The sequence below is a fragment of the Heteronotia binoei genome, chromosome 15, assembly GCF_032191835.1.
Source record: "Heteronotia binoei isolate CCM8104 ecotype False Entrance Well chromosome 15, APGP_CSIRO_Hbin_v1, whole genome shotgun sequence".
NCBI lineage: Eukaryota > Metazoa > Chordata > Lepidosauria > Squamata > Gekkonidae > Heteronotia > Heteronotia binoei.
The window spans coordinates 30,372,814-30,400,497 of record NC_083237.1 but is presented as its reverse complement, the minus strand read 5'-3'; the positions used below and the strand labels follow the sequence as shown (position 1 = coordinate 30,400,497).

The window sequence follows — 27,684 nt, the reverse complement described above, 5'->3', positions numbered from 1 at the left end:
AAGGGGGCAAGAATTGTATAAAGGAGCGGGAGGTTTGAATAGAGCTCAGTCTGTGTTGTGTTCCTGAAGTAAAGCTTGCTGAAATCACTCTCCGACTCTGGTCTCTTACTGCGTCGACCCCAGTACTTTACAACCATGGTAGCCTCTTGCACTGGATGAAATTTACTGCATCCCCACTTGCATTTCCACTAGTGCAAGAATTTGTATGACCAATTTATGAGTCTTACAAAGGGAGGAAAACAACAGGTGTTGCACAAGCTCTTGTATGAGCAGAACTGTGCTAAGTCCATTTATGATTTTGCTTCATCATCCTAGTCATTGCCTTTCCATTTTCACTTCTGGAAAACTTTTTTTTAAATTGTTTCCCAAACCAGCATAACCTCTTGCACAAGAATAAGGAAGTCATGATGAAACATACTGTGCCCCCTGTGTGGATGACTCCCTGGTAGTTTTTGGAGGATAAAATGACTACATATATCAAACCGAGCTCTTTGGACAGAAATGTGTACAGTTTAAGAGACACAAATAGATTAAGAACTGGGCAATTAAATGGTAATATCAGGTAAGCCCATTTGTTTTGTTCAAATAAATTCGCAAATGAAAAATACAGAAGTGATCAATTATAAAGTGTAAACTTTGATGTGACTGGTCCTTTTTTTTTGGTTTCATAACTTATTTTATTCAATGCATTTGAAATCTATAGTCTTGCTTCTGGCACACTTGGGTGAAAGTTTCCATGATGGACCCAAGTATGTGCTTAGAGCTCTGTGCGGAAGGTCAGGCCACTGCCCTCCAGTTCTTGGGCACAGACTTCATCTAGGTGTTCACTTTGAGCCACTGTGAAATGGTCCTTCCAGTCTCCCACAGTGCCTGCAAGAGGTGAAGACAAACCAAGGGAGAAAAAGTCAGTGAAAGTGGTTCCTGTTTTTCTTAAACTTCCCATCTTCAGAGAATTCTGTTCTTTGCAAATTGGTCTTCAGAAACCACCCAGCAACATATGACATATGAAGCTACCTTATACTGAATCAGACCCTTGGTTCATCACAGCCAGTATCATCTACTCAGACTGGAAGTGGCTCTCCAGGGTCTCTTTCACATCATCTGCTGCCTGGTCCGTTTAAGTAAAGATGTGGGGGACTGAACCTGGGATCTTCTGCATGCAGGTGTGGCCCTAGGTTTTGCGGCACCCAAGGCAGACTTGCCAGGCGCTGTGCCTCTGTGCCCCTCCCCTTTTCTCTGCCCACTCGCCCGTGCCTCCTCCCTTCCCCAATTCGGTGCCTTCCTCCTGCCTAATTTGCCTAGTGGGCAAACAGCCCTGTCTGCATGCCAAGCAGATGTTTTTCCACTGTGGTATGCCTTCTCCATGGAGGCATGGAGGCACACCATCCACCAGGCTGTCTCTTCCTTTGAGAACGCACGCATAGCTGGTCTTGAGGACAAAAGGAGATTGAGGAAGAATCGCACTGCTACAGCACCAACCCCAAATCAGACTTTTCCCTGCAGCCACTGTGGCCGGATCTGCCTGTCCCGCATTGGTCTTGTCAGCCACCAGCGAGCCTGCAGCAGACGTGGACTACTGCACCCTTCTTAAATCTTCGTTCGCGAAGTCAAGCCGAGAGATGCCCTCTCCATCTGGCATGGAAACTCAGCCAGACCCTCTCAGAGGTCTGGAGAGACTCAGGCCAGTTCCAGCTTTTTAACCCCCAGACATAATAGTATGCTGCACATAAAACAAGGTGTATACAAAAGAAGATAGATTCAGCTGATAAACTCTAGTTCGTTCTCACATTTCTTTTGTTAGTGCTTCTATTTATGTGCTTAGTTTGCTGCCATTCATTGATCTTACTGGCCACCTGATCCTATTTCAGCTCATGCATCTTGGCTTTGAGTAGCCCTTCTTAACAGTTGTCCCCGCCCCCCGCCCCATTTCCTGTAAGTAGGACTTGAGGGGATTTTATTCCATTGTTTGTGTATCTGACAAAGTGTGTTTGCACACAAAAGCTTATCCTTTGAATCAAACTTCATTGGTCTTAAAGGTGCCACCAGACTCAAACTTCGTTATTCAAAAGAAGGTTTTGGAAAGTCATCAGTGAAATGGTCCTTCCAGTCTCCCACAGTGCCTACAAGAGGTGAAGACAAACCAAGGGGGGGAAAGTTTTGCAGGATAATATCATGTAGAAACCCCCAAAAGAACCTTTGCAGTTTAGAAGGGAATGTGGAGGAATATATCTGCATAGGAAGCCCAGGTCAACTATTGCACAATGTAAACAAATGTCTCCAGATTATGTGCTCTATTGGTACAGTGGTGAAGTCAATTGTTTGGGGAAAATACATCACCAAAGACTCCCAAGTAAATTTAGCAGTCATGGGATAAGAAGATGGGTTCTCTTATGGGTTAAAAATAGGTTAAATGACAGAAAACAAAGAGCAAGAATAAATGGACAGTTCTCACAATGGAGGAAAAAAAACAGTCAGGTTCCACAAGGATAAGTGTTAGGGCTGGTACTATTTAATTTGTTCATAAATTATCTGGAACTAAGGGGTAAGCAGTACAGTGGCCGAGTCTGCAAGTGACATACAATTATTCAGGAATGTAATAAACCAGGATGACTGTGAAGAGCTCCAGGGGGATCTCCACAAACTGCATGAGTGGACAATGTGGCAAATGAAAGAGTAAGTGTAAAGTGATGCACATTGGGACAAAAAAAATTCCCAAATCAGTATTGGGAGCCTGAACTTGCTGAGCCTGAGAAGCAAAAAGATCTTGGCATTGTAGTAGATAGCTCAATGAAAGTATCAACCCAGGCTGCTGCAGTGGTGAAAAAGACAAACTCTGTGTTTGAGATTATTAGGAAAGAAATTGAAAATAAAATGGCTAATATTATAATGTAATGCTCCTGTGTAGATCTATGGTTTGGCCTCATTTGACTGTTTGCAGTTCTTGTCACCATGTCTCAAAGAGGACATTGCAGAGCTGGAAAAAGTATAGAAGTACCAACCAAGATGATTAGGGGAATGCAGCACCCAAGTCTCTCATCACCAAACCCCATGAACTTTCCCTCTGCTCCTGTCCCAGATCCAGCAGACCCAAAAGGCAGGGTCATAGCCAGGTGGGTGCCACCCCAGCTGAAATACTGGTTTGACACACCTGGAAATGTGGTGGTCACACCGAGTGAGAAAGCTTACTATAGCTGTGCTACTAAACTCTCCCATTGCTATTAGAATTGTGGCCAGAACCCAGCCTCTGTCCCCTACCTTTTCTCATGAAGGTCCACATAGATTGGTCCAAGATGAAAGAAGGCAAAGTGCTGTAATTAGTCATTGGGTTTGCTTTCATGCTCTCAAACGTCGTGTGGTGTGCAATCTGGCTAACAAGTGGATCAGGAAGTGTTCTGTCTAGGAACTGGGCTACTTTCTGGATTTCCCGGGCTGGGTCCTACAAAAAGAGACAAGAATGTTGACAGTGAGGTTTGTGACTCCCTGTAAATGGGACTCTCTGTGAGGAATCTCACTTCATTTTTTCCCCTTGCTTGATTGGTATGCCTCTGTGAGATGCTCATAACATCAAGAGCCATTGCTTAGAATATTTCTAGCATCTGAATTCCTTTTCAGCAGAAAAGACTGCCTTGAACTATGCATGTCAGCAGCTTACCTCTTTCATGTCTTCGTAGAAAAGATACAGAATCGGGTGTCAGTCCTTGGCTCTCCACCAGCCCCGAACATGGTCAAACCAAGAGCCCCAGGCGACTACAAGGATACAAAAGAGGCAGAGAGTGAACTGCATCATTTGGATTCCTACTGCATCCCTTGTCTAGTACAGGCAGGTCTTATATTCAGTGGGAGCTCACAGGAGCACAGCTCCTGAACCTTTCTGAGAGTTCCACCTCCTCCTTCTGAGAGTCCCACCTCCTTGTCCATTGAATAGTATGTGCAGCTGCATAACAATCCATGGATGAGCTCCACCACTATTTTTCTACAAAATGACCCCTGAGTACAGGTATACGTTTTGGATGGCTGGGGGAAAAAAGAACTTTGAATTTCACCTAGATGGTCCAGTTTTTAAACAAGCTAAGTAAACTACAGTTTAGGTTTTGGATTAAGAATAGTCTCAAAAAGCAACAAGATAACAACAAAGTTAAACGTACTCAGTTACCATTTTGGGTAATGCACTGAGTCCTTCTTCACCAACTTTTCGGAGTTCTTTGAGCAGGTTAATAACCATGAGCATAAGAGGGATCTAGTAGGCATTATATACTGAATGCTGGAGATTGAACTGATGTGTCAGTCCTGGCCTTCTCCCATAAACCAATCACTGTCTTTTCCTCCTGTTTTTGAGTTCCATTCTGTACTCACCCTTCCCAGCAATGAAATTCTCTAGGAACTGGTCCCAGTTTCCTGGTTCTGGCAACATACCGCCCATGCGATGGAAGTGGAAATAGGAGATCACATTGTCTTTGACATTCCTGGCCACATAAACGATCTGTAGAAAAAAGACAAAAAAGGGAGGCAAAAGGAGCCCTAGTTCTAAGCCCTTCACCCTCCCAAACTCCAACTGGAGAGATTAGCTTCCCCCTGTTGCAAGAAAAACATACCTGGAGAAGCCATAAGCTCTGACTAAGCTAGTCCACCTAGGTTTGCCAGAACCCAGGTAGGTCAGCCTAGAGAACCACAGGAAGAAGCAAGGACAAACAAAAAAAAATGGAAGATTAATGAAGTCCCAAATACTAGAAGTTGCTACGGTTTTTGTTTTAACAATTTATTAATAACATATGGTTACAATAATTAATTGTCTCTTCTCTATGCTAACCCATATGATATTTCAACCCCCCCTCCCTCCAATATTTGACTTCCCCAAAGTTATACATTTAAATTCAATTACAAAGGTACCGCTAACCAATCAAAGTTCAATATTTTTCTTCTCTCATTAATACTAATAAATTGTCGAATGATTTTTTATATTCCATTCTTTCTCCACATATCCTTTAAATTTCTTCCACTCCTTTTTGAATATATCTAAATCATAGTCTCTTAAAGTTTTAGTTAATTTGTCCATCTCATTCCATGATAAAACTTTCACAATCCAGTCCCATTTCTCTGGTATTTTTCCCTGTTTCCACAGCTGCGCATACAATGTCCTAGCAGCTGAGAGCAAGTACCAAATTAAAGTCCTATCTTCCTTTGGAAATTTTTCTAATTGTAATCCAAGCAAAAAAGTCTCTGCAGTTTTCTTAAAATCATAACCCAAAATTTTGGAGATTTCTTGTTGTATCATCTTCCAAAATTCTTTCGCTTTTTCACGAGTCCACCACATGTGAAAGAAAGAACCTTCATGTTTTCTACATTTCCAACATCTATCCGACATTATCTCTTATTTGTCTTTTAGGAAGAAGTCCGGCTTGTTCTTTTTTAATAAAATTAATCAAATATTGCTTCAATTGTTCTGCCAGAATTCTTGTATAGATCTTATAATCATTATTCAGCAGTGAAATTGGTCTATAGTTCTTTACATTCGTAGTATCTTTGTCTTCTTTAGGAATCAAAGAAATAACAGCTTCCCTCCAAGTATTTGGAATTTTTCCTTTTTCTCTTATCGTGTTTAACAATTTCATCAGTTTGGGTATTATCTCATCTTTAAGGGTTTTGTAAAATTTAGATGTAAATCCATCTGGCCCAGGAGCCTTACCTTCTTTCATTGCTTTTATTGCCGCTTCAATTTCAATTTTCTTTATTGGGTCATTTAAAATCTTTTTCATATACTCAGTCAAAGGTGCCACCTGGATATTCCGTAGATACTCTTCCATTTTTTCTTTCTTAATTTTCACACCTTTAAATAAATTTGCATAATATTTGAAGCATTCTCTTTTGATGCCTTCTTGATCTACTATTGCTTTTCCATTTGCCATAATATTATTAATAGTTTTATTTCCTTTCTTTTTCTTCAATTGCCAAGCCAAATATTTTCCAGGTTTATTCGCACTTTCGAACGATTTCTGTTTCAAACTTTTAAAATTCCATTCTAGTTCTTTGTTCAGCAAATGTTTGACTTGAGATTGTAATAATGTAATTTCTTTTATTAACTTCTTTTTTCCTGGCCTTTTTTTCAAATCTCTTTCTTTTTTATTTATTTCATTTTGTAATACTAACAACCGTTCTTCTTTGGCCCTCTTATTTTTAATGTTCAATGTAATTAACAGTCCTCTCATTACTGCTTTGTAGGTATCCCATACTGTTTGAAATTCCATGTCCTCAGTTTCATTTATTTGGAAAAAAGCTGCAGTCTCCTTTTCTAAAAATGTCACAATGTCTTTCTCTTGTAGCAAGTCTTCATTAATTCTCCATCTTCTTGTTTTCTTTTGCAATTTTATAGACCAGCATATTGGATTATGGTCTGCACAGACCTTTGGTAGAATCTCTATTTTTTTAGTTATGAGGCCCAAACTCTTGGAACCCCATAACATGTCTATTCTAAAGAAAGAATTATGTCTCTCTGAGAAGAAAGTATAGTCTCTTACTTCAGGGTTGAATTTTCTCCAGATATCTTCCAAGTTTTCTTGTTTAATCAACTCAAAGAAAGAATTTGGTAGTTTTCCTTCTTTGTCATTCTTCTTTTGGCTTGATCTGTCAATATTATTTTGTACTGTCCCATTGAAATCACCCATCATCAAAATCTGATCATACGTCTTCTCATCTAATTGCCGATTAATATCTTTAAAAAACTTAACTTTCACTCAATTGGGCGCATATAGTCCTAGTAACAATGTTTTTTTCGCCTCAATTGTCACTTCTACTGCAATATATCTTCCTTCTTTATCTTTAAATATTAGTTTAGGTTCTAGTTGTTCTTTGATATAAAAGACTACCCCTCTTTTCTTTTGTTCTGCTAGTGAAAAAAATTCCAAGCCCAAATTTCTATTCCACAAAAATTTACGATCTTTTTGTTGTATATGAACTTCCTGTAGACAAATTATGTTACATTTTTGTTTTTTAATCCAATGAAATGTTGTTCTTCTTTTTTGTGGTGAATTTAGTCCATTTATATTCCAAGATAGTAACTTGTACTCCATTATGATGCAGACGCTTTATTCTCTTCAAAAAAGCTATGCATCTCTTGTTCACTCTTTATTGTAATCCTTTTTCTATGTTGTTCAAAGCCAAGACCTTCAGGTAATATCCATCTGTATCTTGTGCCCTCTGCGTGCAGCTTGTCTGTTAACTTCTTGTATTTCTTCCTGTCATTGATCACTTGCCTTGGTAACTCTTTCATTATTTTGACTTTGCTCCCTTCTATAATCCAAGCTTTTTGAAAACCTTTGTTTAAGATTTTTCCTGCCAGATCTTTAGATCTTAGTCTTATAACAATGTCTCTTGGCAGGCCTTTGTCCTTTGCGTATACTGAGTTGACTCTATAAGCACCATCCAACATACTTCTAAATTTTTCAGGATCTTCTTCTAAGTACTCAGTTATAATATTCACCATGTAGTCCATTAAATCTGCCTCCTCCCTTTCAGGTATTCCTCTCAAACGAACTTGTGTTTCCATCAGCTTGCAGTTATGTATTGTAAACTTCTCTTGGAGTTTTAACAAAATGGAAGCATGTGTATCCACTTTTTCCTCTACCTCTTTAACTCTATCTTTGACCTCATCTTTAAAGCCCTCAATATCTTTTCTAAGATCTCCAACTTCCTTTTTAAATTCTTTTTTCATTGCCAGTTGCATTTTGTCCATTGCTTTTAACATTCTCAATTCTAGAGCATCAAATTGGATTGCATTTTGTCAAATGAGTGGGCCCTTGCACGGGTTACCCTCCCTTCTGACATGCAAAACAATCACCGAAACTTAAAAGGTTTTCCAACTAAAATTCAACACCAAGTCTAATAGCTTAGAACATGCTGTTTCAAACAAGACTAATTTTGTTTTTCTCCTAGCTTCCTAGGCTGAGATATTGATTTTTAACAAATTTGACAGTTTTTCTTCCTTTTAAAATGGCAATCATTCTTTCTCTATGGTTAAACACAGTTCCTAGAGAGGTCCTTCTTGATCTTGGTCTTAATTCCTTCCTAGTTCAGATGTCACAGCTTTTGTAATCCTTATAGACTTTATTTGATTGGTCAGTCACTTTTACTTCCTGGTTCAGGTTGCCCCGTTCTCATGTCTAGTATCGCAGCCTTTGAGACTTATGGGAATGTATAGAAATAGTCTTCGTCACCAGCCACAAGCCACAAATATTCAAAACATCTTTCTCTTTTCTCTGAGTTCTTTTGAAGCTATTAAGTTAGCAAAGTTCAGTTTTGGCCAGCTGTATCTTCATTCAATTATGCCTTAGTTCAATCTATTTATAAATTCCAGCAACTTTTAAAACTTGTAGGAGTGTAGGACATCAGCGAAAAGAATTCTGCGTCACCCGCCACAAACCGCAGAAAGTCAAAACATCACCCACTTTTTCCAAATTCTGCTGAAGCCTTAATATTTACAAAGTTCAAACTCGGCAGGCAAATATCTTCATTCAATTACGTTTCAGCTCAGTCTGTTTATAATCTCCACAACGTTTAGATAAAGTTCAAAGACTCTCGGAGTAGAAATAAAAATAGCTCAAATTACCTTAAACAGATATTCATTGGTACTCCGGCTTCCGTTATCTTGCAATTATAAATCAGTCTTTAAGTGTCTGGATTCCGACAGGCTTAAGTCAAATTAATCTTTTATTCCTCTGCAGATGTGTATTAGACGTTTTCCTTTCTGGCTGGATTTCAAGGTTTTTAAAAAAGGCAACTACCCACCTTCCCAAAAACCGAAATCAACAGCTAAAGGTGCTTGACGTCTTCTTGGATTAATATTTTACTAAGATTGATGGGCATAGACCCCCCCCCCCCGAAGGGTCTTTCATACCCTGAACAGAAGAAAAAAAATCACCCTTACTAGAGGGCAGCAGCACTGTCTTTCAGTCCAAACAGGTGTCAGCTTGTGTTCCATTGATACTAACCATGTTGCCTACTTTGTTTATTTGCTTATGACTAACCCCAATGATCCCCAGTAGAATTCTAGGCATGCCTGAGGGGTGAAGAGAAGGGAGGAGGGAGCTGGGCGCCAGGGGCCATAAACGGTTTTGAAGTGCAGGAATACACTGCCGCTTCCCAGGCGCCTGCAAGGACACCAGCTAGAAGGGGGAGTGGAGATGGCCCAGCTTGGAAGATAACAGGCGTGTGAATCAAACACCTCTGAAAGGCAGAATGCAACTTTATTATGAGAATGATTTAAAACCCCTAGGCTTTGATGTGTCCCCATAAATGCTAGTGCTTGTTCTCTATACGTTATCACTCTCAAAGACCTTCTGCAAGAGTAACATTGTTGTAATCAATAAATGAAACTTATTTTCAAAAGAAAAGAGTCTTCTCATTGTTGAAGCTCAATGAACCCTGCGCTGACAACAGGAAGTCCACTAGAAGTTGCTACTGTTAAACCTAGTTCCAAAATTCTCTTGAAGGTGAACAGCCTGAAGAATAAATTTTATATCTCAATATTACATATATTTCATTATTATCACAGTAAATTTCGTCAATGGAATCAGCACAAGCATTAGCACTTTAACCTGCCCTGCAGGAGTGGGGGGACGAAGTTACTGAAGTCTGAAACTGACATGCTTAAATGGGACTGAATGGACTGGGACTTTGGTTGTTATAATTTATGTTTGACTGTGTATAATTTACTGTGATAATAATGAAATATATGTAATATTGAAATTTAAAATTTATTCTTTAGGCTGTTCACCTTCAAGAGAGTTTTGGAACTAGGTTTAACAGTAGCGACTTCTAGTATTTGGGACTTCGTTAATCTTCCACAGTTTTTTTTTGTTTGTCCTAGCACCCAGGTAGGTCCTGGAGACCCTGGGCCAAATTAACCTCTCCAGGGCTTTTTTTGGTAGAAAAAGCCCAGCAGTAACTCATTTGCATATTAAGCCATGCCCCTGACATCACCATTCTTTTGCACAGGGCTTTTTTGTAGAAAAAGTCCAGCAGGAACATATTGCATATTAGGCCACACCCCTGATGTAACTATTTGCACATTAGGCGGCACTCCCTGACACCAAGTCAGCTAGAACTGCATTGCTATGCATTCCTGCTCAAAAAAAGCCCTGAACCTCTCCACATTCTTATAGGCAGGTCTTTTTTTTATTAAGACTTCATATGTTCCAAACTAGAGCCCAGAAAAGCATAACTCCTCAAACTTTGCTTTGGCTCACCCTCAGCGCTCGCCTAGCTGTCCTTACCTTGCAATTCTGTTCCCAAAAGGAAGGAGGAATGAGCTGAACTGGGAGATGAGTTTTGAGCATGCGTGGAGAGGGCATCGCCTCTGCTTGGTCTAACCCTGAAAGATAAGGAGGTGACTATTCAGCCTTGCACTAAGAAGCCATTCAACTTGCACTGTTAAGTGAAAGTCGCCTAATAGTTCTTTATCCAGTTTTCCTCTGGCACCCAACAATCCATTTATCTTCTCTTTTAGGAATTTGGAGCCTGGTTTGAATCAATGTATTGAAAAGCGACATTTAACTTCTGAGTTTGCTGCCAAATTTCATTTTACAGATATTCAGAGGGAGCCAATGTCTTCCTGAGTGCTCCTCATAAGAACATAAGAGAAGCCATGTTGGATCAGGCCAATGGCCCATCCAGTCCGTGTCACACAGTGGCCAAAAAAATTATATATATATACACATGCACACACACGCATATATATACACACTGTGGCTAATAGACGCCTCTCTTCCTGCTGGAGCACCACACTGCCACACTGTGGTGTGTAACATCAAAAGTTCAAGCACCATAGTTACAAAATGGACTATAGAGCTCCAGTGTGTGGTATAACAGAAAATCACAAAGAGATTAAAGAGAAAATCCTCTTTTGAAAGAGACTAAATGAAACCAGTGGCTATAACTAAAACAGTGAATTTTGGAAAAGGAAATTCCACTCCCCTTCACTTTCAGTTCACCGCCTTGCAGCAATTTCATAAAGAGTATGTTTAAAAGTATGTTTAAGATCATAAAAAATATGGTTAGGATCATAAAGAGGGCCAACCCAAAATAAATTCCACCACACCCCTTATCTCTGTTCCCTGCAGAAAGACCATCTTCTTACCAGAGGGGATGGGCTTGGGGAGAAACGCGTCTATGAAGGGCATGCGTTCATGTATTGGGGCACGAGCACATTTCTGTGGGTCCCCTCTGTGCTGAACCATATCCACAATTTCCTGGATCCAAGTGGTCCCTGGGGAGATGAGAAGGGGGAGAGAGGCATGCAGATAACAGAATTCAATAAGTAGGGTTGCCAATCCCCAGGTGGGAAACAAGAAATAAAACACTGTGCACAATGTGCTTATGCGCATTCATTTACATATATTCATCATACATTTTTCAGACAATTCACACAATGATTTCTTCACATTAACAGTCCCAATTCTGATATAGCTCATACAAATAAAAAAATAATCTAATCCTGGATGCTTGAAATAAACGGTACCAGTCCTTGCTGAGTTGATGACTTCCAGATGCAGGTAATACCGTGTAAACGTACTGTATAATGATGTTCTTAAGGCAGCAGTCCTCAATTCAACTGGTGCGGCAGCGACACGATTCCAGCTATTGTCGTGTTTCATATAGGCTACTACTATGGCCGCAATTATCACTGGGAACTGATATTACCACAAATTAATTAAAACACCAAGTTATATACATTATATCATACAAATGACTCAACCAAAAAGCTCTTACCCCATGCTAAGGCATCTGTTCACACTTGCTAATGCTTCATTCACAGTTTCCATGTAATGGGTTCTCAAAGTTAGGGCTTCCCACAATGCATTAAATGTGCATAAGCATAAGTACGTTGTACACAGTGTTTTATTTCTTGTTTCCTATCATCTGACGCTGTGGTTTCCTGTTCGTGTTTAAATCCCCAGGTGGGGGCAGGGGATCCCCCAGTTTGGAGGCCCACTTCAGGGTCATCAGAAAGTGTGTTGGGGGAGGGGTTAGGGAATTGTCTGCTGGGCACCTCATTATTCCCTATGGATGCTGAATCTCATTGGGTATAATGGAGAATTGATCTGCTGGTATCTGGGGCTCTGGGGGGGCTGTATTTTGAGAAAGAGGCACCAAATTTGTAGCATAGCATCGGAAGTCTCTCTTCAAAATACCCTCCAAGTTTCAAAAAGATTGAACCCAGGGGGTCCAGTTCTATGAGCCCAAAAAGAAGGTACCCCTATCCTTCATTATTTCCAATGAAAGGAAGATATTTAAAAGGTGTGCTGTCTCTTTAAATGTGATGGCCAGAACTCCCTTTGAAGTTCAATTATGCTTGTCACAACCTTGCTCCTGACTCCACCCCCAAAGTCTCCAGGCTCCACCCCCAAAGACCCCAGATATTTCTTGAATTGGACTTGGCAACCCTATCAGTCAAGGACCCCTAATCTCCTGCAACCTGTTATGTATGTATGGGCTATTAAGTCAAAACTGCTTTATGGTAACCCCTGTAAGGGGCTTTAAAGGCAAGTCAGAATCAGAGATAGTTTGCCATTGCCTTCTTCAACAGAGCCTTCCTTGGTGGTCCCCCATCCAAGAGCCAACCCTCTTTGTTCCCAAAAACTGAGAAGAGCATACCATACTGTTCTATAACCCCTCCTGTAGCTCCTTTGACCTGTAGAAATCTCTTCACAATTTTGTCCAAATCCCTCCCTCTCCAGCAACTCCATTTACCTGCTTTGGGGTAAGAACATATTAGAAGATCATCGGGTCGAGCTTTGAAGCCCCATAAGGTTTCCCATTCCTCTGCCGTTGAATCGGCCAAAGTGACTCCCTTGATCTCCACCAGGGAAACACGCTTGATGGACTTGGGGTCCAAGGCTTCTAGCCTAGCTCTGAAATCCATGACCTGGCAGGGCAGGCAAACAGAGAGATTATTATGGGTGACCCCTTTTAACCTTTCTTCCTCCAAAATTATGAATTCCTCGTCCCCCTGCTCCTGACATCATCGATTAGCAAAGCAAAGAACATAATTACCTACCCGAGTCAGTCTCCTTTCCAATGGTCAGAATTCCCTTTTTGCCTCTCTCCCTTCCTAAGAGTCCTTTGTGGCCCAGGAACTGCGTCGGAAGTGTGTTTCAAGGAAAGCACTGAGGGAATGTGGTTTTCAGGCCACAGTGTCTCTCCCACAAAGCTTGGGCACGAAGCCAGAACCATCCCATGCTAACATCACCGGCTAGATGTTATAACTGGGTAAAACCTTAGTGGGAAGCCATCATGTTTGTTTTAACAATATTGCTTAACAGCTGCTGCCTGAAAACTTTGGTTTTTATGCTACATAGCCTTTAAAACAGCCCCCTTTGTAGAGAATAAAAGTGTCTTTGGAGGAGAGTTTGACCTTTGACCCACCATATACCAAGATAACAAAGGCTGGGCAGGGCCTTTGGTTTCAATAGGAGTGACCTCAGAAACCAATACAGTTAGTGAGCATAAACAGAGATTGTGATCCAGTCCCACCTCTTATTGTCTGAGGTTGCACACTGTGAGTTGCATGCCTGCAAAGAATAGTGGAGTTTCATGTTGTGGGGCAAGCTCTGCCTTTGCTCTTGTTCTGACACATGAGTCTTTTCTGCATTCTCATTTTCCTCACATGTACATTTCTGTTTTTTTCTGATTCGATATTACACAGGTTTATGTCCATCATATCTCATTGCAGATTTAAAGTGAACCCTTTTATGCCGGACATAAATGTAAAGGTAGTCCCCTGTGCAAGCACTGAGTTGTTACTAACCCATTGCCTTCCCCAGTCATTTACATTTACCCCCAGCAAGCTGGGTACTCATTTTACCAACCATGGAAGGATGGAAGGCTGAGTCAACCTTGAGTCAGCTACCTGAACCCAGCTTTCGCTGGGATCGAACTCAGGTTGTGAGCAGAACTTAGACTGCAATACTGCAACTTACCACTGCAGCTTAAGGTTGCATGTCGTCTAGTATGCTCCAAATAGACACCTTCATCAAAGAGCACATTGAGACAACCACTAGCCACTGGACATCTAAGACCCCTGAAACAATAATTCCATTGTTCTCTGCAACCTATCTTTTCATATTTATTTTCAGAATAAGTTTAATAAGAGAAGAGATGATGGACCACAAACCTTGGAACAATGCTTAGGCGAAGTAGTAATTTATAGATACTACAAGCACTCATTTTGTGATATGTTTGGAAGACCAAAGAAGAAGATCTACGTCCTTCTCTCTGAAAGAGTCTCAGAGTGGTTTACAATCTCCTCTATTTTCTTCCCCCACAAGAGACACCCTATGAGGTAGATGGGGTTGAGAGAGCTCTCACAGAAGCTTCCCTTTTAAGGACAACTCCTGAGAGAACTATGGCTGACCCGAGACCATTCCAGTATCTGTAAGCGGAGGAGTGGGGAATCAAACCCAGTTCTTCCAAATAAGAGTCCTCACACTTAACCACTACACCAAACTGGATTGCACTGAATGACTAAAACAGCTGCCCAATAAATCGGCAGCTACTTGTGGGTCACCTGATGACTCACAGCTGGTCTGGGGACCAGCTGAGAGTCAGTCTTTCTTACCTGTTGCGCTGTCTTATCAAAATAGCTACACAATGAAATCGCTAAAGGGAGCTCTTCTTGTCACTCCAAGCTGGGTGGGGAAAGAAGGTGCGCTTTTTCCACTACAAAAGAAAAAGAGATCCTTTCTCTTCCCTTCCTTCTCAGCTTGGTGGGGGAAGATGCAGTTCGTTACAAAAAGCCAAGGAAAAAAACTCTGTGGCACAACCCCGGATCCAGGTCTTTCTCTTGTTATCTTATTTTCCACCATTTTGCCTACAGGAAGTCCCTCAGGTTGGAGAGCTGTGACCTGCCTCACCACCCATTCCTTCCTATTATGTAATTATACCAAGTCCACTGTTAACTTTAGGTATGTGAGGTAAACTGGATTTTTTAAAATTAGTGTCTCTTATTTGATAAGCACACAGGATTCCTTAATCCTTTACAAGAGAGTATGGTGTGCTTTCACACCCCAGATAACACACTTTCAGTCCACTTTCAATGAACTTTGCAATTGGATTTGACAGTGTAAAATGGCAAAGTCCACATGCAACCGTCGCTGAAGTGGATTGAAAGCACTACTATGAAAGTGCTACTGATCAAGACCCTTTTCCTTTGGGCCTGACAAGAATGGGTGGTGACTAGTTATACAGGTTGAGGTTAGCATGGCAGACACATACATAACAAAGAAAAGGAAAGGAAAGGTTCCCTGTGCAAGCACCAGTCGTTTCTGACTCTGGGGTGACGTTGCTTTCACAATGTTTTCACAGCAGACTTTTTACGGGGTGATTTGCCATTGCCTTCCCCAGTCATCTACACTTCCCCCCCAGCAAACTGGGTACTCATTTTACCAATCTTGGAAGGATGGAAGGCTGAGTCAACCTCGAGCCGGCTGCCTGAAAACCCAGCTTCCACCGGGGATCGAACTCAGGTCGTGAGCAGAGCTTAGGACTGAAGTACTGCAGCTTTAACACTCTGTGCCATGGGTCCCTTATACATAAAAAAACACATCAGTTTATTTTGTTGGTAAGCATGCATGAGTTTGTTAGTCTGTCAAAGCCAGTCTGTCAAAGCTAATGGGCCCCTAGATCAGTCCAGGGGCCCATTAATCCAGCAACCTGTTTCACACAGTGGCTAACCACTTGCTGCGGAGGGCCAGCTAATAGGGCACATAGGCCTTCCTGTGATGTTATCTCCTAGCTAGAGTAGCCAGGTCCAAGTTGAGAAACTCCTGGAGATTTGGGTATGGAGCCTGGGAAGGGCAGGGACTGTAGTGGGATACAATGCCCTACAGACCTCCCCCCAAAACATTTGTTTTCTCCAAGGGAAATCATCTCTATAGTTTGGAGATGAGCTGTAATTTCAGGGAAACCCCAGCTCTCACCTGGAGGTTGGCATCTGTACATAGCACTGATACTCAGAGATTTGCATTTTCAAAAAAAAATAGTGAATCCATAAACTTTGAAATAATGTTTGGATTTTTTTAAAAAAAGTTTTTAAGTTGCATTTGTCCGTTTAAAAACTACTCAGCTTTGAGGTACATGATTTTTGTTCCCTGATTTCATTTGCCTTCAGGTTGTGAAGAACACCCACTGTGTGATGAATATAAAATCAGGACATGCTCTTTTTCCTACAGGTGGCTGGTCTTTAACCACTTTAACTAAAGTTAACCATTTCATTGCAAAAAGGTCTGCTCTGGGATGAGCTGTTGCACATACGGGGGGCGTTTCAGATCCCCATTCCAGCAGGGCCTCTGCGCAACTCCTCAAAAACACCTGAAGGTTGGGGGCTCCTTCAGAACTACACCCTCAGGGGCTGCTGCAAGAGGAAAATATCACCCTTCCCTTGGACTGTGTGGAAGGAGTGTTTTCTTCTCATTCGAAGAACCAGATGCAATGTTCCAGGAGTGAGTGACCACAGAGTTGCAGGCAGATAGACAGACCCTTAGGGTCTGTCACTGAATCCCTTTGAAGTGTAGATCAACACTCTTTAGGGAAAGCTACTTCCTTCCATTCCCTCCCCCCCTTTCCATGCACACAAGATAGAGAACCAGGATGCCTCTCTGCATCTGCCTTCTACATCGTGGCCCCTACCTTGTGGAACAGCTTGCCCTGTCTGAGGTCAGGAAGACTCCCATTTTCATGGCTTTCTATAAATGATGCAAAACTACATTATTCAAGAGGGCTTTTCCACTCAGACAAAAAAGAGTCACACTGTATGAAACAAAATAGGAGTCAATTGCACCTTTAAGACCAACTTAGCTTTATTCAGAACGTAAGCTTTCGTGTGCATGCACACTTCTTCAGATGAGGAAATTTCTGTTTGTTTGGATCTAACTGTATGAAACAATTCACAAAGCAATTTGGAAAAATTATAGGGGGCTGTGGTATATACTGCTTTGTATACCTTGCTGAAGCTAGGATCCTAATGTGAAATTGGTATCATTTAATGTGTCATTTTCCAGTTAATTTGAAGGCGGGGGAGGGAATCAACATATTTTTCTCCAGTTTAAAGTGGAACCTTTGAACTGGCAGCAGAGCCAGACCTAGACTGTCTGGCACCTCAGACAAGGCTAGCTTCTGGTGCCCCGCCCCGCACCGATAACATTACTGAGTCACATGGGGGGTATCCAGTTTGGTAACCCCCAGAAGGCTGGTGCCCTAGGCAGTCACCTACTTTGCTAGTGGCAGGGCTAGCCCTGACTGGCTGGTAAGAACATCCATGTGGACATCCCTCCGGCAGTGTTAGATGAAGAGGGGAGGAACATCAAGTCTATTTTCAGTGCACACACACAAACCTTAGCCATTCAAAAAGCTTCCCCCCCCCCTTTCTTGCCAAAACTAGTTGCACTGCTAGAGCCCAGTTGGCAGGGAAAGGGATACTGAGGAGAAAGGAGGTGGTCAGGACTCAAAAGTACAAACACTGTTGCTCCTGAGCTATTGCATATGCACTGGGGTCGGGTGGGGGGGGAGCAAGTGGGATGGAGAGTGTGGCTGCAGCTAGGGTTGGCTCTGCCACTAGCAAACTAGGTGATTGCCTAAGGGGCCAGTCTTCTGGGTACACTGAATTGCCCTCCCCATGTAGTGTTCCTTCTAGTTGAGTTAGTGTGAGCTAGCTCACAGTTTTTTAGCCTTCTGTTAACACATTTTTTTGTCTTCGCTCAGGAAAAATGGCCCCAGAGCAAACTAATTTATGCAGTAGCTCACAACTTTAATGTCAGTAGCTCACAACTTTAATGCTTGTAGCTCACAAAGTAGAATTTTTGCTCACAAAACCCCACAGCTTAGAGGGAGTATTGCCACCATGTGACTCGGTGATATTATCATTGGGGTGTGTGTGTGTGTCAAGACGTGGAACTTCAAACAACGTCCATGCCGACGACTTGGCCTCCACTCAGGCGATGGACCTAGTGTCTTCCATGGCGACACTGGGACTCTCTCAATTTGTTACGACACCCACGCACCAGGCCGGGCACACGTTAGACCTGATCTTTGCGTCCGGGATTTCGGTAAACGATATCGCGGTAGAAGCGGTACCATGGTCGGATCACCTAGCCCTCAAGGCCCGTGTGGGGATGCCACCCCAACCCTGTATGGGCGGAGAGCCTATTTTGGCTCGCCCCCGGAGCCTGATGGACCCGGAACGGTTCCAAAGGGCACTGGGGGATCCCTGGCCCCCTGGCGATTCCCTCGATGACCTGGTGGAGGCCTGGCAAGGCCGACTAACCAGGGCTATCGACGAGATCGCACCTCGACGTCCTCTGCGCCCTCGCAGGAGGCTGGCTCCATGGTATACCCTGGAGCTACGCCGGCTGAAACAGGGGCTCAGACGACTAGAGAGGCAGTGGCGGCATACTCGGGACGAAGCGACGAGAACATCTTATAGAACGTTTATGAAGTCTTATGAGATGGCAGTCAAGGCTGCAAAGAAAGATTACTTTGCAGCCAAGATTGCATCTGCAAATTCGCGCCCGGCACAATTATTTAGAATAATTGGAGACCTTACTACATTGCCTCAAGGCAAACCAAATGTTAGGGAATTAGAGATAGGCTGTGAGGCTTTTGCGAAATACTTTGCAGATAAAATCACGTCGCTCCGCCAAGACCTGCCTATCACATTGGATGCAGTACGGGAACTTGAGGCTCCATGCCTGTCTTCGGGTTTAGAGTTGGGCCGGTTTGACCCACTCAGCCTGGAGGAAGTCGACGGAATTCTTTCTGTTGCGCGCCCAACAACTTGCGATTTGGACCCTTGCCCCTCCTGGTTGATTAAAGCTTGCCAGAGGGAGCTTAGATGTCCTTTACGGGACATAATAAATAGATCCCTCTCGGAGGGGCGTTTTCCATCACCTCTGAAAGAGGCTTTGGTCCGCCCCCTCCTGAAAAAATGTACAGCAGATCCGGCCGAATTGGCAAATTACCGACCGGTTTCTAATTTACCGTTTTTAGGTAAAATTATTGAGAGGGCAGTGGCGCTGCAACTACAGGGTTTTCTGGATGACGCTTCCGTCCTAGACCCTTGCCAGTCCGGCTTTCGCCCGGGCCACGGGACGGAGACAGTGCTGGTCGCCTTGGCGGATGACCTCCAGCGGCAACTGGATCGAGGTGGCGTGGCGGTGCTGATGCTGTTAGACCTGTCGGCAGCGTTCGACACGGTCGACCATCGGCTACTGACCCGCCGCCTCGCCGACATAGGGGTCAGGGGACTGGCCTTACAATGGCTTTCCTCCTTCCTCAAAGGTCGGGGACAAAGGGTGGCAATCGGGGGTGAGCTTTCCCGGAGGCGCACACTAGATTGTGGGGTGCCTCAGGGAGCAGTTCTCTCCCCGATGTTATTTAACATCTACATGTGCCCCCTTGCCCAGATTGCCCGGAGTTTTGGACTGGGTTGTCATTAGGGTGACCATAATGTCTGAAGGCCAGCCAGGGACATCTCTGGGGGGGGAAGGTAGGGGTGCGCGTGTGCGAAGTGTGCGCGCGCGCCGCCGGAAACAGGAAGTGACGTCACTTCCGGCGACGTCACTTCCGGTGACGTCATGCCACCGCCGGAAACAGGAAGTGACGTCATTTCCGGTGACGTCGCTTCCGGTGACGTCATGCCACCGCCGGAAACAGGAAGTGACACCACTTCCTGTGACATCATTTCCCCGCGTCACCTGCCGGAAGCGGGAAGTGACATCACTTCCTGTGACATTACTTCCCCCAAATGACATCATTTCCCCCAAATGCCACTGCCGGAAACAGGAAGTGACTTCACAGCACTTCCTGTGACGTCCCCAAAAATCCCCCAAATATCACCGCCGGAAACAATTTTGTTCTCAAATCCTGTATATACTTCATCAGTATATGGGATAAGGCACTTTCTCAACTGTGCTGCATAATGCAGCCTATTTATTTTGTCCTGTTTGCTCTGTTGGCTCTATCTGCGCCACCTTCATCACTTTCGGGGTGTGGATCCCCCAGTGGGGTGGTCTTGCGACTCCCTCCGCCGGCTGTTTCTGATAGCCGTGCGCCCCCTCTTTCATTTGATATGTGTCCCGTGCGGATGCCACCCTCCCGCCGGGAGATGCCGCAAAATGAGCCCCCTCGAGGCTTATGGCGGCAGGGCTCGGGGGAAGCGAGCTAGACTGCTGTTCTTTTGAGGGGTCATAGAGTGTTTCGAGCCCGTCCCTGTGGCATCGGTCCCATCGTTGTGGGGCCCAGGGGGCCGGCGCAGCGGCACGCTGAAGCAGCCTGTCGGTCACTTCCGGGTTCCTGTCCTGCATCTCGACCTGTGTTATTAGTGACAGGCTGCTTCGGCGTGCCGCTGCGCCGGCCCCCTGGGCCCCACAATGATGGGACCGATGCCACAGGGACGGGCTCGAAACACTCTATAACCCCTCAAAAGAACAGCAGTCTAGGTCGCTTCCCCCGAGCCCTGCCGCCATAAGCCTCAAGGGGGCTCATTTTGCGGCATCTCCCGGCGGGAGGGTGGCACCCGCACGGGACACATATCAAATGAAAGAGGGGGCGCACGGCTATCAGAAACAGCCGGCGGAGGGAGTCGGGAGACCACTCCACTGGGGGATCCACACCCCGAAAGTGATGAAGGTGGCGCAGATAGAGCCAACAGAGCCAACAGGACAAAATAAATAGGCTGCATTATGCAGCACAGTTGAGAAAGTGCCTTATCCCATATACTGATGAAGTAAATACAGGATCTGAGAACAAAATTGCACTAGAAGACACAAACACAAAGCTCCCTTACACTGAATCAGTGCTTGGGTCCACCAAAGTCAGTATTGTCACATAAGAGAAGCCCTGTTGGATCAGGCCAGTGGCCCATCCAGTCCAACACTCTGCGTCACATAAGAACATAAGAGAAGCCCTGTTGGATCAGGCCAGTGGCCCATCCAGTCCAACACTCTGCATCACATAAGAACATAAGAGAAGCCCTGTTGGATCAGGCCAGTGGCCCATCCAGTCCAACACTCTGCGTCACATAAGAACATAAGAGAAGCCCTGTTGGATCAGGCCAGTGGCCCATCCAGTCCAACACTCTGCGTCACATAAGAACATAAGAGAAGCCCTGTTGGATCAGGCCAGTGGCCCATCCAGTCCAACACTCTGCGTCACATAAGAACATAAGAGAAGCCCTGTTGGATCAGGCCAGTGGCCCATCCAGTCCAACACTCTGCGTCACATAAGAACATAAGAGAAGCCCTGTTGGATCAGGCCAGTGGCCCATCCAGTCCAACACTCTGCGTCACATAAGAACATAAGAGAAGCCCTGTTGGATCAGGCCAGTGGCCCATCCAGTCCAACACTCTGGGTCACATAAGAACATAAGAGAAGCCCTGTTGGATCAGGCCAGTGGCCCATCCAGTCCAACACTCTGGGTCACATAAGAACATAAGAGAAGCCCTGTTGGATCAGGCCAGTGGCCCATCCAGTCCAACACTCTGCGTCACATAACAACATAAGAGAAGCCCTGTTGGATCAGGCCAGTGGCCCATCCAGTCCAACACTCTGGGTCACATAAGAACATAAGAGAAGCCCTGTTGGATCAGGCCAGTGGCCCATCCAGTCCAACACTCTGTGTCACATAAGAACATAAGGAGGGAGGGAGGGAAGGAAGGAAGGGAGAAAGGGAGGGAGGGAGGGAAGGAAGGAAGGGAAGGAAGGAAGGAAGGGAAGGAAGGGAAGGGAGGGAAGGGAGGAAGGGAGGAAGGAAGGAGGGAAGGAAGGAAGGAAGAAAGGAAGAAAGGAGGGAGGGAAGGAAGGAAGGAAGGAAGAAAGGAAGGAGGGAAGGAAGGAAGAAAGGAGGGAGGGAAGGAAGGAAGGAAGGAAGGAAGGAAGGAAGGAAGGAAGGAAGGAAGGAAGGAAGGGAAGGAAGGGAAGGAAGGGAAGGGAGGGAAGGGAGGAAGGGAGGAAGGAAGGAAGGAAGGGAGGAAGGGAGGAAGGGAGGAAGGAAGGAGGGAAGGAAGAAAGGAGGGAGGGAAGGAAGGAAGAAAGGAAGAAAGGAAGGAGGGAAGGAAGGAAGAAAGGAGGGAGGGAAGGAAGGAAGGCCACCCCCTCCCGCCAGCCCCCCCCCATTTTCGGCCCCCTTACCTGCGGCGAGTCCGGCGGCGACGAGTCCGGCGGCGGAGAGGCCTTTCCGACGCCCTCCCGGGCGGAGGAGCACGGGGGGTGGTGGTAGAGGCCCGGGAAGCGTCGGAAAGGCCCAGGGTGGTCGCTGGAGGGCCTCCAGCGGCCACCGCGGGCCCTTTCCGACACCCTCCCGGGCGGAGGACAACGGGGGTGGGGGTTTAGAGGCTCGGGAGGGCGTTGGAAAGGCCCGCGGTGGCCGCTGGAGGGCCTCCAGCGGCCACCGCGGGCCTTTCCGACGCCCTCCCGGGCGGAGGACAAAGGGGGGTGGGGGTTTAGAGGCTCGGGAGGGCGTCGGAAAGGCCCGCGGTGGCCGCTGGAGGGCCTCCAGCGGCCACCGCGGGCCTTTCCGACGCCCTCCCGGGCGGAGGACAAAGGGGGGTGGGGGTTTAGAGGCCGGGAGGGCGTCGGAAAGGCCCGCGGTGGCCGCTGGAGGGCCTCCAGCGGCCACCGCGGGCCTTTCCGACGCCCTCTCGGGCGGAGGACAAAGGGGGGTGGGGGTTTAGAAGCCGGGAGGGCGTTGGAAAGGCCCGCGGTGGCCGCTGGAGGGCCTCCAGCGGCCACCGCGGGCCTTTCCGACGCCCTCCCGGGCGGAGGACAAAGGGGGGTGGGGGTTTAGAGGCCGGGAGGGCGTCGGAAAGGCCCGCGGTGGCCGCTGGAGGGCCTCCAGCGGCCACCGCGGGCCTTTCCGACGCCCTCCCGGGCGGAGGACAACGGGGGGTGGGGGTTTAGAGGCTCGGGAGGGCGTCGGAAAGGCCCCGCGGTGGCCGCTGGAGGGCCTCCAGCGGCCACCGCGGGCCTTTCCGACGCCCTCCCGGGCGGAGGACAAAGGGGGGGTGGGGGTTTAGAGGCTCGGGAGGGCGTCGGAAAGGCCCGCGGTGGCCGCTGGAGGGCTCCAGCGGCCACCGCGGGCCTTTCCGACACCCTCCCGGGTGGAGGACAAAGGAGGGGTGGGGGTTTAAGAGGCCGGGAGGGCGTCGGAAAGGCCCGCGGTGGCCGCTGGAGGGCCTCCAGCGGCCACCGCGGGCCTTTCCGACGCCCTCCCGGGCGGAGGACAAAGGGGGGTGGGGGTTTAGAAGCCGGGAGGGCGTTGGAAAGGCCCGCGGTGGCCGCTGGAGGGCCTCCAGCGGCCACCGCGGGCCTTTCCGACGCCCTCCCGGGCGGAGGACAAAGGGGGGTGGGGGTTTAGAGGCCGGGAGGGCGTCGGAAAGGCCCGCAGTGGCCGCTGGAGGGCCTCCAGCGGCCACCGCGGGCCTTTCCGACGCCCTCCCGGGCGGAGGACAAAGGGGGGTGGGGGTTTAGAGGCCGGGAGGGCGTCGGAAAGGCCCGCGGTGGCCGCTGGAGGGCCTCCAGCGGCCACCGCGGGCCTTTCCGACGCCCTCCCGGGCGGAGGACAAAGGGGGGTGGGGGTTTAGAGGCCGGGAGGGCGTCGGAAAGGCCCGCGGTGGCCGCTGGAGGGCCTCCAGCGGCCACCGCGGGCCTTTCCGACGCCCTCCCGGGCGGAGGACAACGGGGGGTGGGGGTTTAGAGGCTCGGGAGGGCATCGGAAAGGCCCGCGGTGGCCGCTGGAGGGCCTCCAGCAGCCACCGCGGGCCTTTCCGACGCCCTCCCGGGCGGAGGACAAAGGGGGGTGGGGGTTTAGAGGCCGGGAGGGCGTCGGAAAGGCCCGCAGTGGCCGCTGGAGGGCCTCCAGCGGCCACCGCGGGCCTTTCCGACGCCCTCCCGGGCGGAGGACAAAGGGGGGTGGGGGTTTAGAGGCTCGGGAGGGCGTAGGAAAGGCCCGCGGTGGCCGCTGGAGGGCCTCCAGCGGCCACCGCGGGCCTTTCCGACGCCCTCCCGGGCGGAGGACAAAGGGGGGTGGGGGTTTAGAGGCCGGGAGGGCGTCGGAAAGGCCCGCAGTGGCCGCTGGAGGGCCTCCAGCGGCCACCGCGGGCCTTTCCGACGCCCTCCCGGGCGGAGGACAAAGGGGGGGTGGGGGTTTAGAGGCCGGGAGGGCGTCGGAAAGGCCCGCGGTGGCCGCTGGAGGGCCTCCAGCGGCCACCGCGGGCCTTTCCGACGCCCTCCCGGGCGGAGGACAAAGGGGGGTGGGGGTTTAGAGGCCGGGAGGGCGTCGGAAAGGCCCGCGGTGGCCGCTGGAGGGCCTCCAGCGGCCACCGCGGGCCTTTCCGACGCCCTCCCGGGCGGAGGACAACGGGGGGTGGGGGTTTAGAGGCTCGGGAGGGCATCGGAAAGGCCCGCGGTGGCCGCTGGAGGGCCTCCAGCGGCCACCGCGGGCCTTTCCGACGCCCTCCCGGGCGGAGGACAAAGGGGGGTGGGGGTTTAGAGGCCGGGAGGGCGTCGGAAAGGCCCGCAGTGGCCGCTGGAGGGCCTCCAGCGGCCACCGCGGGCCTTTCCGACGCCCTCCCGGGCGGAGGACAAAGGGGGGTGGGGGTTTAGAGGCTCGGGAGGGCGTCGGAAAGGCCCGCTGTGGCCGCTGGAGGGCCTCCAGCGGCCACCGCGGGCCTTTCCGACGCCCTCCCGGGCGGAGGACAAAGGGGGGTGGGGGTTTAGAGGCCGGGAGGGCGTCGGAAAGGCCCGCGGTAGCCGCTGGAGGGCCTCCAGCGGCCACTGCGGGCCTTTCCGACGCCCTCCCGGGCGGAGGACAACGGGGGGGTGGGGGTTTAGAGGCTCGGGAGCGCGTCGGAAAGGCCCGCGGTGGCCGCTGGAGGGCCTCCAGCGGCCACCGCGGGCGTTTCCGACGCCCTCCCGGGCCTCCGCCGCCACCGCCAGGCCCCGTGCGCGGGCGGGGAAGGCAGCGAGTGAGGGAGGGAGCGTCCCTGCGCGTGCGCAGGGCGATCTGCGCACGCGCAGGGTCGCTCCCTCCCTCACTCGCCGCCTTCTCTGCCCGCGCGCGCGGCCCCCGGCTCTCTGGCTGGCTAAACCGGGACCTCTAATGGTCCCGGTATACCCAGCCCGGGAGCCGGGAATTGGGGGCCAGATTCGGGAAAGTCCCGGGAGACCGGGACGGTCTGGCCACCCTAGTTGTCATCAATATGCGGATGACACCCAGCTTTATCTGCTAATGGATGGCCGGCCTGACTGCGTCCCAGTGAACTTAGACCGGGCACTGCAGGCCATGGCAACTTGGCTTAGGCTGAGTGGGTTGAAGCTGAACCCGACGAAGACAGAGGTCCTTTGCGTGGGGCGCGGCGCTCTGGGAGGGGAAATACCTCTCCCGGTTTTTGACGGTGCGCCGCTGAAAGCGGCGGGCCGGGTCAAGAGCCTGGGAGTCCTACTGGAGCCTTCACTATCAATGGAGGCCCAGGTAGCGGCCACTGCCAAGTCGGCATTTTTCCACCTGAAGCGGGCAAGGCAGTTGGCTCCTTTCCTGGAGCGCCGGGACCTGGCAACAGTGATCCATGCGACGGTCACCTCAAGACTAGATTACTGCAATGCCCTCTACATGGGGCTGCCTTTGTGTCGAACCCGGAAGCTGCAGCTAGTGCAGAACGCAGCGGCCAGGCTGTTATTAGGACTCCCGAAATGGGAGCATATACAGCCGGGGCTGCGTGAACTGCACTGGCTGCCAGTTACATACCGGGTCCGATACAAAGTGCTGGTTATCACCTTTAAAGCCCTATATGGCCGAGGACCTGCCTACCTGAGGGACCGTCTCTCCCCTTATGAGCCCCAGAGAGCACTGAGGTCAGCAGGGAAGAACATGCTGACTATCCCTGGGCCAAAGGAGGCAAAATTACAGAGTACCCGGGCACGGGCCTTCTCTGTTATAGCCCCGTGCCTTTGGAATCAACTCCCGGAGGAGGTACGGGCCCTGCGGAATCTGGACCAATTCCGCAGGGCCTGTAAGACCACTCTTTTCAAGCAGGCCTTTGTATACCATTGATAGGATGGCTGTTTAATCCACCAACGATTTTATCTAGTGACCCCTGCCATAATATAAATATACAGAATAACATCAAGAAGATCACCGCCGTCTAAATTATGGAACGACCCAGACAACTGGAACTGGTTTTAGATTGTTGTTTTTAAACTACTGTATAATTTAATTGTTGTTTTAATTTACCTTATATTGTATAATTTTATTGAACTGTTGTTAGCCGCCCTGAGCCTGCCTAGGCGGGGAGGGCGGGATATAAATAAAATTTATTATTATTATTATTATATTATAAACAAGGTCGGACCATGTTGCTTTAACAATTAATCCATTTATTGAGAACACACATACAGTATGGAGGCAGATTGAGTTTGATACTGGCCCAAGATTGGGGCCAGTCTTTTCTAGGTTTCTACAGGCGGGAAACAATACAGTCTTTTTCACGCACCCAGAGACAGCCAGCTCTTCTCAGGGTGTTATCTCTTTCCCAGAGGAAGAGTCCTTGAGGATGTGGACTTCAAAGCTGCAGCTGGCTTTTCGTATAGGGGTGAAATTTCACTCTTGTGGTTACAATGTGCAAGGGGGGGGGAGGAAAGGCATTTGCTACAACTTTCAGGGTTAGTAAAGCAGAGTTCATACTAGGGTATATCATGGCGTTAGTCATGTCAAGCATTCTACTCTACATTTCAATTTCAGCAAGTTACACGTCTGACATACTGCCCCCCCTAAGCTCTCGCTCGGGGTTTGTCTGGGTGCAGTAGGTAAAACTTTTTCAACAGTTGAGGGGCTCGTAGGTCTCCCGATTTTACCCACTCATCGCAGCTGGGGGGGGAATACTTCCAGCGAACCAGATAGTACAGGATCCAGTCTGAGAAGACAATACTGACTTTGATGGACCAAGGGTCTGGTTCAGTATAAGGCAGCTTCATATGTTCAATACAATATGTTCAATCCCCCGCTGGACCCTGGAGTCCAGGATTTCTTGCACCTCATGGTGGCTCTGGCCCTCCACTTGAATAGGACGTGGCTCTGGAGGGCGGGGGTGCCAAAATGTGGGCCCAGGGTCCTTCCGAAGAAGACTGCAATGAAAAACAGGGTGGATCTTACTAAACATTTTAGGCAGTTCTAGCTCCACAGTGACCTGATTGATGACTCGTTTTATTTTGAACGGTCCCAAGAACTTGTATGCCAGTTTGCGACAAGTCTGGGGCAGGGGAAGGTTCTTTGTGGATAGGAACACTGTCTCGCCCACCTTAAACTCCCACTGGGGGGAGTGCTTCTTGTCAAAGTAGTCTTTATAAGTCCTCTTGGCATTCTCTAAGTTTTCCTGAATCAGCTTCCACCCCTTTTGGATTCCCTCCCACCATTGTTGGCACGTGTTCGAAACGGGCAAGTCATTCTGGGCCGGCAAGGCAGGAAAAGGCTTCCTTCGTATCCATAGACAATTTGAAAAGGGGAGGCCTTGGTAGAGCTGTGGACGCTATTATTATACCCATAGGTATAATAGGAACTCGCACTTGGACAATTTGGCATACAACTTATGCTGGTATAAAGTGGTTAATACTTTCCGAACCAGGGGCACGTGGGATTTTAGATCTTTG

At 48.1% G+C, this 27,684-nt stretch overlaps 1 pseudogene; it reads right to left on the bottom strand.

The window, feature by feature from the left end:
* Positions 1–652: 652 nt before the first annotated feature.
* On the bottom strand, positions 653–12,913 carry LOC132584383 (sulfotransferase 1C2-like; annotated as a pseudogene).
* Between the last annotated feature and the right edge of the window lie 14,771 nt (positions 12,914–27,684).